The 11,696-nt window shown below is 34.5% G+C and overlaps 1 protein-coding gene across 1 annotated transcript in view; it reads right to left on the bottom strand.

Annotated features, from left to right (window-relative positions):
• The window catches only part of LOC150099788 (lipid storage droplets surface-binding protein 2-like), a 119,454-nt gene extending 112,957 nt beyond the window's left edge, over window positions 1-6,497 (bottom strand). The window contains exon 1 of the mRNA XM_090403579.1: window positions 6,399-6,497. The gene's annotated coding sequence lies outside the window, so the exon portion shown is untranslated. The remainder of the gene's footprint in view (window positions 1-6,398) is intronic.
• Between the last annotated feature and the right edge of the window lie 5,199 nt (window positions 6,498-11,696).

Here is an 11,696-nt window from a genome sequence, read left to right on the forward strand (position 1 = left end):
TAGATGTATTTCGCAATTAACAGCAGTATACTCTACTTGATATTAAGAAACAGTCCGCACAAGTTTTTAGGTTTGCCCTTCTAGCAAGGAAGAAGGTTACAAAATAACAACAAGACGTTGCACACAACTGAAGTTACACTCCTTTCAACAAATCACCTTCTTTCCTTCTATTTGACTGCGTCTTACATTGGGTGTGTGTCGAACGTTCGCAGACTGAAGGTCATTCCTCATAGAAAGAGATTCAGCTAACCCAGAGAAACTTGATATAATATTATAATGTAATAAACTGTAATATATTACTGACATTAGGTTGTTATCTAATATTAAGATTTTAAATATATTAAATAATAAACTGTTATTATTTTTATAATCACAACTATTTTAAATTCATAGGAGCCATTTTTCTGGCATCTGCAAGAAGACTGGGCCTATTTTTGTGAAAATCGCGAACTCTTTTGATAGCAGAGAGATGAAGTTAGGAAACAAGGAATATCTAGCGCTATTTTATATTGAAAATCAAGTTATTATACAGGGTTATAGATGGGAAATAATAAAAAAAAAAACTCGTTTTTTTTTTTTTTCTGCTTTTGAATCACGTGAAGGAAACAATCCAAGAAAAGGCTCGAACGTTGTAATCCTCACGCAGGCGGGTGCAGTGAGAGAAAGGAGAAGGAAGCAGGGACTAAATGTAATTTTATATGTATTTTATTTTTATTTAACCTATAGAAGATACACAATGATGAGTGTTTTAACGATTTAGGTAATTTATACATTGAAATCTCTACCACAATAAAAGCTGTTATAGAGAATCACCCAAAAATGAATTAAAAAAGTTAAGCACAGCTACTACCATCGATGATGCTAATGAAACATTAACAAAATCTATCTTGAATTGTACACTAGAAATAGGAGGTGTAAAAAGGCACCAAGGAGAGGAAAAACTAAGGCAGGAAACCTTAGATCTGATGAAGAAAAGAAGAGATATGAAAAGAGATTTGAATGACACCAATAAAATAGAATATGCAGAAATTTGTAAAACTATACGTAAAAGGATGAAACATAAACTTAGATCGTATAATACTAGGAAAATTAAAGAAACAATAGAAAACAATAGTAATATGAAGGTCCTAAGACGAACATTATCAGTTGGAACAAAGGAAATAGCTGCTGTAAGAGGAAAAAATGGTGAACTGATAAAAAATAGAGATGCAATAATCAAAAGAATTCAGGAATTTATACTGAACTCTATGAAGATAAGACCGAGACATCCAAGAATCATCTATAGATAACTCGAGTGAGGAAGAACATAATGCCTATGAGATCTTACAAGGTGAAGTGGAAATGGCATTGCGGGAAATGAAGAATGGAAAGGCCCCAGGAGAAGATGGAATTATGGTAGACTTCTTAAAGCTGGAAGGAAACTCTGTCATCAAACAGTTGAGTAAACTCTTCAATAAATGCCTAAAACAGAGAAAAATTCCGAAAAATTGGAACAATTCACTTCTAATATTAATTTTTAAAAAGGGCAATAAGGAAGAAATTAAAAACTACAGACCTATAATCCTACTCCCCACCATATATAAAGTTTTCACAAAAATTATAAATAATAGAATAAAATCTAAACTAGAGGAAATGCAATCCTGTGAACAAGCTGGATTTAGGAAGAATTACAATACTTTGGACCATATTGACACATTAAGACAGCCCGTTGAAAAATCAATTGAATACAATAAACCCTTATGTCTGGCCTATATAGACTATGAAAAAGCATTTGATTCAGTTAAAACATCTGCAACACTAAAAGCACTTGAAACCCAGGGAACTGAGAAACCATATATTGAAACACTAAAACATATTTACAATTATGCAACTTCTGTAATTAAATTATATAAAAACAGTGAAAAGAAAAGTTCCCAATACAAAAAGGCATCCGAAATCAGGACAATATCATCTGAAATTTGCAGATGATATTGTCCTGATAGCAGATAATTTTGAAGATCTGGAAGAAAGGCTAAATCAGCTAAATGAAGCCTCCAGAGAAATTGGATTAAAAATAAATAGAGAAAAAACAAAAATAATGATGAATAAATACATAAACCATAGAACTATCAAAGTTGAAAACCATGAAATAGAACAAGTTACTTCATATGTATATTTGGGCCAATGTTATCCTTTGAGGAGTGCCAAAGAAAAGAGATGATCGAACGAAGAATTCACCTTGGATGGATGGCTTATGGGAAAATGAGAGACATATTCAGAAGTGACATCCCTATGAGTCAAAAAAGGAACGCTTTCGACCAGTGCATACTTCCTGTCCTAACATATGGAGGAGAAACATGGACTTTAACAGAAGCCCTAAACAAAAAGCTGAGAACAACACAACATCGCATGGAAAGAAGTATGCTAAAAATAACATTAAGAGATAGGAAGACAAATATCTGGATAAGATCTCAAACAGGTGTCAAGGATATTGTAAAATACATTAAACAGGCTAAGTGGAGATGGGCTGGCCATATTGGCAGATGCAGTGACGGGAGATGGACTAGAAAAACAACAGAGTGGAGACCAATGAATGGAGCAAGACAAAGAGGAAGACCGAGAAGAAGGTGGAGAGATGAACTGGAATAAATTGTAGGAGTGAGATGGATGGGAGAGGCAGAAAACCGAGTGATCTGGAAAATCATGGGGGGAGACCTTCGTCCAGAGTGGACAGAACCAGAAGGTTGAAGAAGAAGATATATTGAAATCAATGCGATGCATTTAATGACTAGATTATAAGCTAACAAAAATAGTCAATATCAAACCACTCCCCCAAAAAATCTAAATGTTTTTAATTCTTTACAATGTGGAGTCTTTCCTTTTTTTGTGGTATGTATATATATATATATATATATATATATATATATATATATATAAGATTTGTCAGGTAATGATATCAGTTAATGATAATATTATTTCTATTATATACAGGACTATATATGTACGTGTGTCATGCAATAATACTATTAACATTATTATTATTCTTATTACAAATGCCTCCTCCAGTCAACTCTCATAGAAGTCATCAAGACTCATCATAAAATCCATTATTATTTAACAAAGTGAGAGGCTGATTATTTGTTTATTTTATTTATCACTATCCACACTTTCGAAAGAATGATTTCAAATTATGAATGATAAAGGCACGTAAACACAAGAAAGATATTTAATTAACCAAATATTTCGTTCTGGAAATAGCAGACCATCCTCAGTAGCATTACAAGAACAGTTATAAAAAAATACAAGCTAGAATATTAACAATAACCATTCTTCACAACAAACCTGAAAAGTCTGGATTGGCTCAGCACGGGATTGAAACTGACCACAACATCCTTTGGTCCAGGACTCGCCTCTTACATAGATCCCGTTATAGGTTTGAACGTTTGTTCACGAAAAGCGTGGAGGCCTTGCTCCATCGTCCCAACCTGAATCGTAATGACTGTATATCTATATCAAAAATCTGGGAAAGTCTAATCAAGATTACTCATTAATTTTTATTTTTTTAATCATGTCTCTACTTCAAAATATTCTATTTTAAACGATCTATTGTTAATATTCTAGCTTGTATTTTGTATAACTGTTCTTGTAATACCACTGAGGATGGTCTACTATTTCCAGACCGAAATATTTGGTTAATTAAATATCTTTCTTGTGTTTACGTGCCTTTATCATTCAGTCTTATGTCACAAGTATCCTTAAAACAGCAGATTTCAAATTATGATATAACAGTGTAAAGGAAAATCGCAACAGCTGATTCTTTTATATCAATCCCAGAAAAAAGTTAAAATTTTATTTGAAATTAATATCCGTATAAAGATATGGTGAGCCTTGTTCTGTCCCTCTTCAGAATGAGAAGGAAACAGTTCCTAAGCGACATTTATACGTAAATTATTGAATTTATTATGTAGCCGAAATCATGGCAGTGACTCTAAGTCAAGTACTATAGGGAGTCACTGACTATTACAAAAGTATTAAAGCCCAAATTCGATTCCAATTCGCCACTTTTATTCAACAGGCCTACAAGGACCTGTTGAAAACTATTGAATAAAAGGAAGGGGGGGGGGGTTGACGTCCTTCTTTCACAAAAACCTCGACAGGTCTTATCCTTTAACTGACTTCTAATTTGGAATATAGTTGTTTCTTGCGCTGATAAAGGTCTACTGAGAAACTGAGCCTAACAAAGCGGGTAGAAATTGCAAGTGGGACTTTTCTTTGTAGACACATCTGTATGTGTCTACAAAGAAAAGTCCCATCGAAAAACCTATAGAGGTGTAGTCGATTGCAACATTCTTCGACTGTTTTACCTACTTCATGTTAAAAATAAATGATATCGCATAATAAAAAAAAAATCTACATAAGAAAGTGAGCCAAATACAGAGAAGGCTTAGCTGCAATTTAGATGCGACTACTTAGCTGATACTGTTAACTGTAACTTCCCTCTAGAATTTCAGCAGTTCCATAACAGTAGTAACAACAATATCACTAATTATTTTTAAAAATGTCAGTAAAGAAGCAACTTCTAAATTGTGGACAACTCCCTACTACAGAAGCATTTATATCTATAAATAAGGCAGAAAGAGGCGTTCTATGAGCAAGTGATCAGAATAATCCTTGACTCTTCGTAAACCGGACTGTCATTTTCTGGATAGTATTCAAAGGGAGGTTTTTTACGCATCGCTCTAAATGTACTAACAGCATTTCAAGTGTCATAAGCAGAAATGGACGCTAAAAGATTTGGCCAAGCTTTTTTTCCCTCTCTCTCTCTTTTTTTTTTTTTTTTTTGAGTCTATGAATGTGAGGTAAGGTGAAAAAATATATCTTTCAAGAGAAATAAGACAAAATTGTTTTGCTAACATTGAAATTTTGCAGAATTGTAATGATCCCTATCGGAGAATAAAGAGACCAGTGCTTAAGACACTGATTATGGAAGATCTTCAGTGTCTTAAGATCTTCATATGACAAATTAGTTTGTCATATGAAGAAGAGAAATGGGATGTACTATCATCATCATCATCAAAACTATGTATAGAATTTGTGGTTAGCGAGAGAAGGTCCTTTAAGTATAGGAGAGTTCAGAATGGTTGCAAGCACAGAGCCCTTAGATACTCAGACATTACTAGAAAAATATGTAAAAATAGAAAAAAAAAAATCCTTAGACCACCCACGGTACAAAATGTACTATAGTTTACAAAAATAACCTTTCGTGAATGGGAGTAACATAAAAATAAAAATTAAAAAAAATGCCAAAATGGAATGCCGGAAACCCTCACCAGGATGGATATGAAATGTCGATTTTCCCCCCCCTCCTGACACTAATCTCATAACAGCAAACTCTAGCTTGATTACCCCACTTTTATGAAAAGCAACAAGACAGTGAAGCCTCATTGCACGCTCATTAAACTGCTTTTTTTATTAGACCAGTGAATGCTTGTTTCTCAGATTGAATATCACTTCACCAGAGATATAGTAAATTGAGTCCACACTGTTCATACACTTAACGAGATATCATGCAGTGCATCCATCGTACAACAAATAAAGAACTAAACCGAAACGAAAAGTTACTTTAAATGGACAGTATTAACTATGTGGGGAAGAGGAGGGGGGGGAAGACACAGAACATACATGGAACTTAGTGAGCCGTCCATCTGCCTGCTCTTATTCTTCATAATACTGCATAAAAAAACAAGCTAAATCGTACTGAACAGTGGGCATACACACATCGCCTGATGTGATAACGCAATTATTACGCACAACCCCTAGAGATAACTGACTCAGTGTAATAATTTAGTGTTGTTGACTTCTCAACAAAGCAATTTTTAAAGCAGACTGTTGGTAGTGGAGCAATATGCATGTCATTTTTACATTCATCACATTCTGTTATGTTATAATCAGTTTGCCTACACGAGTGAGACATATGTGGGTCAAAGTAATATATGCGTCACGTATGCATCATGAAAGATGTGCGGTCAGCGCACTCAGTCTTGTCAATGTCTAGCAATATTACAGACTTGCTAATTATCCAATTCACTTTATGTTAAACTCAATATTGAAATCCAATTCTTTCTTTTAATCCACTACAACAAGAACATTTTTTAGTAAAAAAGTATTTGTATACGTGTGCTGAGTAAAACAATCAGAGTAAAGTTTTTGACACTTCCTACTACTGGGAATAAACGAGGTCATTGAGTCAAATACCAGTGTGCTTGCTGTTTGGCATTTAATACGTAATATGCGCAGATCTGATAGTGTCAATTCAGTAATATGTACAAAATTATATTTACATAAGTGCGGGAAGGAGAACTTAAGAAGAAATGGATAAAAATAATGTTAACATTATTTTATAACAAAAATCGGCTTACCAGGAAAACCCAGTTGTTGCGGTGTCCACGTTCAAATGGCACCCAGTATACGAAGAAGCAAACGACAGCAACTGCGGAAGGAAATATAACGCCCCATTTTCGTTTCGACCATTGAAGCGGAGGTCTTGCCTCTGGGCTTTCCCAGAATCGAACGTTCCTCTCAGGGATTTTATGACAAAAGAAGAACAGCGGAAGGGAGGGGGATGAGAGAGAGAGAGAGAGAGAAAGAAGAAAATATAACGTGTGCTGTAAACTCAAGACACTCAGCTTTAATGCTTTAAACCCAGAGGTGGCCAAACGTTTCTTGTTCACTCACAGCGGAAAAAAGGGAGTGGTGTACTAAAATATGTACTAAAAATGTTCACAATATTTAATTTTTAAATGATTGAACATAAATAAATATCCAAATAGAAATAAAAATCATATTTTGTTTACTACAGTCCTAAATATTATATAACTGTAGTGAGAAATATTTAAAATGCAATTAAAAACGTACCATTACTACATTGTGAGGTTCGAGGAATATTTCAGAAGATAGGGTTAGGACCTGCTATAATGCTATAATAGCCCTCATGATATTCACCCAGTTAGTTACAAATACTATTATATTAAATAATAAGGTAGTAATCCTATCATCCAAATAATCCCATTATTCATTGTTCGACAACTTATTACAACTACAACTCTAATAAGTTATAGAGGTTATAAGTTATATTCATGTTAAAAGTGCTTAAAATTAATAAACAAATACAATAAACCCACGTAGAATTCTGGTTTAATTAAAATTATTTTTATCAATTAGCTGATTTTACACATCGGAAGTATTTCCTACTTTTTTTTTTTTTTCACAGACCGCTCAAGAAGCCAATGAATGATGTCGATTATAGTTTATCCAACTATAATCGACATTTTGCGTTGTTATTGCAATATCATGTTTACCAAATTGTTTCTGTCCTTTAAATTATTTTAATAAACCATTTAATTCTATGAATTGTGACTCGTTTTTATTACTTTAATTAAATTAACAGCAGATAAAAACATATCAAAGCAACAAATTTAAACTTTATGATCAAAGGATGCTGATAACATTTCGACCCTAAGCTAAATATAAGTTATTTGAATGACAGTTAGGATAAGCTTGTTCGTGCATAGATACTCACGTGATAGTTATGGTAGAAAGCGATGATGTCTGACGTGCGGAATTTTGATAGTTGATATAAAATGTGAATAGTAGTAGGGGTGGCACTAGTGACAAGATCAAGATCAAGATAAGATAAGGAATCGTGACGTCATTGGTTAAGAATATGACGTCATTGTGGGCGTAACGTCATGAGATTGGAATGTTTGGAATTTCCCTGGGGCATATGTGTCAGTGAGGTGAGTTCTTGTGTTTTGGTTCGTGTATGGAATTATGGGTGATGGTAGAGATAAGGATTCGTGTTGTGATTGGTGGTGCACTAGTGACAAGATCAAGATAAGATGAGGAATCGCGACACAGTGTGTGTTGTTATGAGATGTAGATAAGTGACGTCATTTGTTAGTTGTAAATAAGTGACATTATTGTTTTGAATGGAAAGGAAGATATATTAGAGATAAGGATTTGTGTCGTGATTGGTGGTGCACTAGTGACAAGATCAAGATCAAGATAAGATAACGAATCGTGATGTGGGTGTGTGTTGTTATGAGATGTAGAGAAGTGACGTCATTTGTTAGTTGTAAATAAGTGACGTCATTTGTTAGTTGTAAATAAGTGACGTTATTGTTTTGAATGGAAAAGGGAGATATATTAGTGGATAAGGAATCGTGTTGTGATTGGTGGAACACTTTTGACAAGCTCTGCATAATTTAATTATATGCTAATGTCACTCAAACATACATTTTTTTCTTCTATAGATGACTGTACTAATTTTCCAATTTTATTCATAATTCATGCAAATATTTTGATTTGTCTAAAATTAAGATCTTAAAGTTCAATAAATAAACAAATCGTGTGTGAATTCACGGCGATTTCGAAAGTGATCTTATTTAAACATACATAACACATCAACGATACTGTTTGTTCTTTTAAGTTTGCACATTTTATTGCACAGATATTATTTACAATATAATATGCAAAAATAGGAATTTGCAGACATCTCCACTGTCTGTGAATGGAATTGTGGGCGATGTTTTTGAGATAAGATATCTTGAAATTTTCCCAGGGTGACACACAACCATCACTGTCGTCATGTTTTCTGTTTGGTTGTCTACAGATGGGTGTACTAATTTCTCACCTACGTACAACAAAATTGGCGACTGGATGAGAGATTACAGAGCTAATATTCGTTTGAAATAAATTCCTGTTTCCTAGCTACACAAAATGTAAACAAACAAACAAGCCATCTACTTGAAAACAATAACTGTATAAAATCCTTAATCAGAAATGAATAATTTTAGGATATATGTCATCATAATCATGTGAATGCTAATCACTTAGTTATATGTAAGTATTTGAGAAACATCCAAACTTGGGAAAATGATACCTTTTGAACAATACCGCAATTTACGGATATGACTCAGTCCTCTTCATGAAAAGACCCTTTTGAAGAAAACCGCTCGCTGTGGGATATTACTCATAACGATAACATAGCATGATCCTACGGGCTGAAATCTAAAGGAAGAAGTACTCAACTATTTAAGGTTACAGTATTTACAGAAATTTCGTTCTTTGTGGTTTTTGTGTTTGTGTTGTGGTGTGGATATAAAATTCAACTATTTTGGAATATTCGCATTTAGAAGAGCCATTCTGGAAAGATAGTAAATAATTTAAATTATCATTAGAATTTCTAGAATACATACAAAAGGTTTTGTAATCCATTTAAATGTCCGTTTATTTTAATTTATTTTTAAATGCCGTAGAGACACCAGCATATAATTATATTATTCAGAAAAGCTCAAAACTCACCCACCACTAGACTCTACGCTACTCTAAGAATTCCCACCCTTTAACAGGAAAGAAATACCCCAAAATGTATTGGAAAATTAGTACACCCATCTATAGACAACCAACACAAAACATGATGACAATGATGGTTGTATGTCACCCTGAGAAAATTTCAAGATATCTTATCTCAAAAACATCGCCCACAATTCTATTCACAGACAGTGGAGATGTCTGTAAATTCCTATGTTTGCATATTATATTGTAAATAATATCTGTGCAATAAAATGTGTAAACTTAAAAGAACAAACAGTATCGTTGATGTGTTATGTATGTTTAAATAAGATCACTTTCGAAATCGCCGTGAATTCACACACGATTTGTTTATTTATTGAACTTTAAGATCTTAATTTTAGACAAATCAAAATATTCGGATGAATTATGAATAAAATTGGAAAATTAGTACAGTCATCTATATAAGAAAAAAAAGTATGTTTGAGTGACATTAGCATATAATTAAATTATTCGGAACTTGTCAAAAGTGTTCCATCAATCACAACACGATTCCTTATCCACTAATATATCTCCCTTTTCCATTCAAAACAATAACGTCACTTATTTACAACTAACAAATGACGTCACTTATCTACATCTCATAACAACACACACTGTGTCGCGATTCCTCATCTTATCTTGATCTTGTCACTAGTGCACCACCAATCACAACATGAATCCTTATCTCTACCATCACCCATAATTCCATACGCGAACCAAAACACAAGAACTCACCTCACTGACACATATGCCCCCAGGGAAATTCCAAACATTCGAATCTCATGACGTTACGCCCACAATGACGTCATATTCTTATCAATCAATGACGTCACGATTCCTTATCTTATCTTGATCTTGTCACTAGTGCCACCCCTACTACTGTGATTCAAGGAATTTTGACTAGTAAATTTACTAGTAGTAAATAGTTTTACTACTATAATCAATCGGTTTATTTTTTAAAGAGGTCCAAAGAATCAGCCAAGTAGGTAAGTCAACAAATTTCAAAACAAGTGCGATACGTTACACCTACTGCCATTAGTATCGTCATTGTTTCACTGCTTCATTTACTTCATTACAAAATGTCTATTATTATTATTGTGGAAAGGGAAAGTCATGTCCTACTCTACAGAACAAGGCTTGGGTCTAACCATGGATGCACCGTACGAAGAACTTAATTTTAAACAGCGTCTAACAATATTTAAACACGTAGGCAATCTGCTTCACACAAAATGGCCAGGAAAGGTTGTAGTTCATGAAATAAAAGAAGTTGATACAGATGACTCTCAACTCTTAGAACTTCTTCAAGACAGCGCTAGCGAAATAGCAACAACTGCTGAGGATAATCCCCCTTATACTGACCCACCGATTATCAGGAGGTTCGCGGTCGCAAAAAACGCAAAACTGCAACCTCTGAACCACCAAATGCGGATGAAATGGAAGAAGATGGCCCTGTCCCTGACTCTCCTACCTCCTCAAGGGAAAAGATACCCCCGATTATTCTGCGTGAAAATAATAAATGGATGTCCCTAAGGACTACGATGTACAACTTACAGATCTCATACAGCCAAGCGAAAAATGTCACAAACGGTATTAAAATTGAACCCAGGACAGTGATGGATTATCGACGGTTAACCTTTGAATTGAATACCAGAGGTATTCAGTACGACGCTTTTTCACTAGGATCAGAAAAAACCTCACAGTAGTGATTAGAGGTGTATCTGAAGATGTTTCCACAGAAGAAACCACTGCAGATCTATACCAGAAAGATTTACCACCTGTAAAGGTCAGCATAATGACCAGGAGAGACAAACTCCAATGCCACTGGTATTAGTAGAGATCAGTCAAACCTACAAGCACATATATGATCTGACATCCATCTGTGGACTGAAAGTCACTATAGAACCATTAAGGAAAAGAGCTTCAACAGGGCAATGCCATAGATGTCAGAAGTTTGGTCAAGCCCAGAAAATGTGCAAGGCTGAATTTAAATGCTTAAAATGTGGGGTCAGCCACCCAACAAATACATGCTCTAAGCCAAAATTCACCCCAGCTAAATGTGCCAACTGTGGCGGTCCTCACACTGCCAACTACAGAGGATGCGCGCACAATCCAAGAAATAGAAAACCAGAAGAAGGAACATACTCTTCCTATCTTAGCACACCTACACCAGAGACTTCTTTACAGCCTCCTAAAGATCAACATAAAGGGTCAGAAGCCTATCTGCTGAAGTCAGAGGCTCCTAAAAGAACAACTCAGAAACAATAGTCTAGGACATATGCGGATGTAACTCGCCCTAAACAGACATCTCTGGAACAGCCAATATC

Source organism: Typopeltis vanoorti, chromosome 14 (assembly GCF_054136105.1).
Source record: "Typopeltis vanoorti isolate ZY-2024b chromosome 14, IOZ_Tvanoo_1.0, whole genome shotgun sequence".
Lineage (NCBI taxonomy): Eukaryota > Metazoa > Arthropoda > Arachnida > Uropygi > Thelyphonidae > Typopeltis > Typopeltis vanoorti.